Below are 4212 nucleotides of genomic sequence, written 5' to 3' on the forward strand. Positions count from 1 at the left end.
GAAAGAGATGACTCTTCTACTACATATTGTAGTATGTGGGTGCGATGCCTGGAAATGTGGCAGCCATCTTATGACCATGATGGGAGATAGAAAAAAATTAGTAACATAGAGTCATGTAACAGAATGGGTGCGAACTTATCAACAGCAATATTTGGGACCTGGAAGACCATGGAGCATTCAAAATGCCGAGGAAAATGAATTCCAGCCTAGAATTCTATACCTTCAAAACAGTCAATCAATGTGAGCATAAATACATTTTGTCCCGGCCAGGTAGCTCAGTTGGTTAGAGCATCATCCCCATACACCAAGGTTGTGGGTTCAATCCTTGGTCAGGGCACTTACAAGAATAACAAATAAACACATTTTCAGATAGGCAAAGTCTCAAAAAATTTATCTCCGATGTACCCAATTTTCAGAAGCTACTGGAACTGTTGCTTCAAAACAAGGGATAGAACCAAGAAAGAGGAAGACATGGAAACCAAGAAATGGAGGATGTAACTCAAGAGAAAGGGGACAGGAGCTCCCAGGATTACAGTGAAAGGAAAGTCTAAGACAGCAGCTGAACCAGGAACAGAGAGAACAGATATAGATCGGAACAGGCCAAATATTAATTCTTCAAGGAGATGAAATTGATGGAATACTTGATGAATTTGAACATATTGAAAGGAGACTTAGACAATAAAGGAAGATTTGGGGGATGAATTTATTATAAGTCTATAGGAAATGACACAAATGAGAAAACCAAGGAATTTTAATTTAAAATTTAATTCCAGGCCAAAGAAAAACTTGAGTGAGCAAGGAAAAGTAATCACGGGGTACAACTTAGTGATGAATTACATTTACATAATCATGGTAATATACAGAATGAATATTGGTTTAGCCACATGATGTTATATCTATACTGTATTGGGAGGCTTGGGGGCTAGAAAGTGTGGCTGTATGTGTTAAGCCAGGAGAAGGGAAATTAGTGAAATAGCAAAAGTCTTCATTTTTCAAATTGAGCCACCAACCGATAATGCCTCCCTACACTGCACAAAGCCAGAGTTGTCACTACAAGCACGCTGTGTCGTGATAGGAAGGGAAACACCAGAAGAAATGGTTAGAAGAGAAGCAAATGGTTGCCTGTGGGGAGTGGGGAAGGCAGGCAGCGGGGGGTTAGAGGCCGGTCCTTTTTTCCATTCCTAGCCTTTATTAGTAGTAATAATAAGCACTACCTTTAAAGCACAAGAAACCAAAACAGTTTTTAAGAAAAAGAGCCAATTATTAACTCGAAGGCAAATACGAGTTATTCAAGAGAGGAAAGAACATGGCCTGGGCTCAGCTGTGACTCCGAGTTACATAACGTACCATGGTGTTCTTTCTGCCTTGCACATCCACCTACCCGTCCCCAGCAGCTCAGTGCCCAGGAGGCAGACTTCGATGGACTCTGCCTACACACTCCTGTGCCCTCGGGCTTCCAGGTGGGTTCTGCCTGCGGAGGGGCCCAGCGGGGGAGGAGAGGGCGGGAGCAGGACCTTCGGGGTTTGAGGTCATTTCGGGCTGGCTACGTGTCTTCACAACAGTTCCAGCTGCAACAGGAGGCTCTGCCTTTGGAGCGCTTGGTCTCTAGGTTCTTTGGGGCCTCCGAGTTTATTATTTGAATATCTGAGGAATAGTTTCTGAAATTGTGTTCTTTGGACTGTGGTTTGAGACCACCCTAAATTAGTAGGTTTGGCAATCTATTTAGTGAGCATCAGTCAATTCTTTTATTAATTAGACCAGAGTAGAAATGATCAGCACAGTAGTGAGAGTAAATATGGTTTTGTTAAGCCGTTTTATATTTCTCTCTGTGTGAGAGATGTACAGTGTATTTGAGCAGGCCTCAGAAAAGCTTGAAAGTCACTATTCTAAAAGGTACAATGGTGCCTGAAGATGGGGGAGAGAAGTCAATATCCTGACCAAATGGGGTTAAAGGGTGATGTCCTTCTCTGTGGCTGCAGTTAATTTCAAATGGCTGACAGGAGCAATAATTCACTGCACTTGCACGTGGCCCTGCCACGTTAACAGGCCCCCACGCAGCTCTTACTATATGCACCCTGTGCACTGTAATGTTGTTAGCTTCCCAGCTAACAAAGAAACCCAGCGCCTCGCTGTTGGAATGACACGTTGCTTTATCGTGGAAGTCACTACCTACAAGCCAGTCTAATTGTTCAGGATGGGGCTGGGGGGACACCACCATAAGGCTCGAAAGCAAGAATGGAAATGGCATCCAGTATAGTAGGAAGTGGATGGAAATTCAGACCTATTTGCAGTGAACTGATATTTAAACTACGAGCCAGGCGATTCAGGGCTAAAGCTAATAGAATTCCCAGAACGTAAAAACTAAAATACTGTCTCATAGGAATAAGCTTTTAACTCTTCTTTTGTTGGAAAATGAAGGCCCAGATTGATGAAACAAATTGAAAAAGTGTACTGTTTTCAACCTAGGAAAGTCCATTGAAATGAGATCTTCCTAAAGATACCGTATTTATCACACATGGTTGAAACTTTGTATAAGGATGGAATTCCAACTATACTTATTCTATAATTTATGTAACTATATGAATATGTACATTGAGAGGAAAATGAGGAACTAAGCAAACCACAAATTGTGTGAAACCGATGATTCCCATGCACCAGAATGCCCTCCATTTGAGTTCTTCAGGGTTCAGATGACAAGCGCCAAATATTTGATCTTGAGATAAGCCCTGAGACATGTTTTCAAGTATATTTTTGACGGTAACCACTAATGGTGAATGGATCACTAATTAAAAGTTGGTCCTTACACAACCCCTTTTCCATCAGCTGGTATATTCAGGTCTGTGTGAGGGTGAGAGGAAGTCTGAGGGGTTGTCCCTGGGGTCCTGGTTTCAGGAAAAGGTCACATTCCACTGAGAGTATAGAACAGCGGTTCTCAACCTGTGGGTCTCGACCCCTTTGGCGGTCGAACGACCCTTTCACAGGGGTCGCCTAAGACCATCCTGCCTATCAGATATTTACATGACGATTCATAACGGTAGCAACATTACAGTGATGGAGTAGCAACGAAAATAATTTTATGGTTGGGTCACAGCATGAGGAACTGTATTTAAAGGGCCAGAAGGTTGAGAACCACGGGTATAGAACCTTGTGCTCACCAATGTGCTCACTTTCTCATTCTTCGTGTGATAATGACCTGAAAGGGGTGACATGAAGGCTGCTCTCGCCCCCCATACTCACGTCCAGCAGCACACAGTGCGTGGCTCCTGCAGGACTCCTCTGAGCCAGGCATTCTTTGGACTAAAATTGCGTTCTTTGGACTGTGGTTTGAGACCACCCTAACTTAGTAGGTTTGGCAATCTATTTCGTGAGCATCAGTCAGTTCTTTTATTAATTAGACCAGGGAGCCAGAGAAGGTCATGAGGTTCTGCCCTTGAGGAGTTTTCATCTCATTAGGTCTTCATAAGAAGTTCGGCTGCAGAACTCCACCTCCCCGATGCCATCCTATGGCTTGTTGGGAGGAATCCTGCCCCCTTTGCGTGGGCTGCTGACTAGAGTGAGCCTCTCATTTTCTCCAGTGCGCTCAGCTGGGCCACCACGTGAACGTCAGGGCCAGCACACACTTCTGAGCTCACTGCTGCAACCGGCTAACAAAATTCCAGATACCTGTCTGCCTGAGGCTACCATTTACCGCCGATAGGCTACAGAGAGCTTGGTTACAAGAAGTAGGTGTCAGGGTAACCAAGCCCCACAGACTGCCTGCCAGGCCCGTCGTCTTCCTGAAGCAACCGCGCAGCGAGCCGGTGACACAGAGCCACGTGGCAGGCGCATCAGGAAGATCCTTGGTTGCAAACAACATCCATTTTGATTGGGATTGAGGGAAGTAGGATCCCAGAAACTCTAGGATTGTGAGAGAATCAGGCTTGTAAGCCCGAACTGGGCCAGAGCTGGGTCTAGGGCGCTCCCCTGGGACCGTGGTCACTGCACTCCTGAAGCCTGGAAGTCTCCACGTCCTCACTGGAATGGATTCCCTGCTGTGCCTGTGCCTGTGCCTGTGCCTTGACTGTTCCAAATCAAACTCTTTTGTGAGTGCATCGTTGCATCCCCACTCCCTGGCTGCAGGTAAGGCTGAGAAAGTAAGTTTCTACCATATATATATATACTAGAGGCCCGTTGCAGGAAGATTCCTGCAAGAATAGGGCTTTGCTCCCACCT

The 4212-nt window shown here is 45.2% G+C and overlaps 1 long non-coding RNA gene across 1 annotated transcript in view; it reads left to right on the top strand.

Annotated features, from left to right (window-relative positions):
* Window positions 1-1295: 1295 nt before the first annotated feature.
* Window positions 1296-4212, top strand: part of LOC102259660 — a 17537-nt gene continuing 14620 nt past the window's right edge. The window contains exons 1-2 of the long non-coding RNA XR_314421.2: window positions 1296-1460; window positions 3576-4119. This is a non-coding gene — a long non-coding RNA (uncharacterized LOC102259660). The remainder of the gene's footprint in view (window positions 1461-3575; window positions 4120-4212) is intronic.

Source organism: Myotis brandtii, unplaced genomic scaffold (genome assembly GCF_000412655.1).
Source record: "Myotis brandtii unplaced genomic scaffold, ASM41265v1 scaffold657, whole genome shotgun sequence".
Classification (NCBI taxonomy): Eukaryota; Metazoa; Chordata; class Mammalia; order Chiroptera; family Vespertilionidae; genus Myotis; species Myotis brandtii.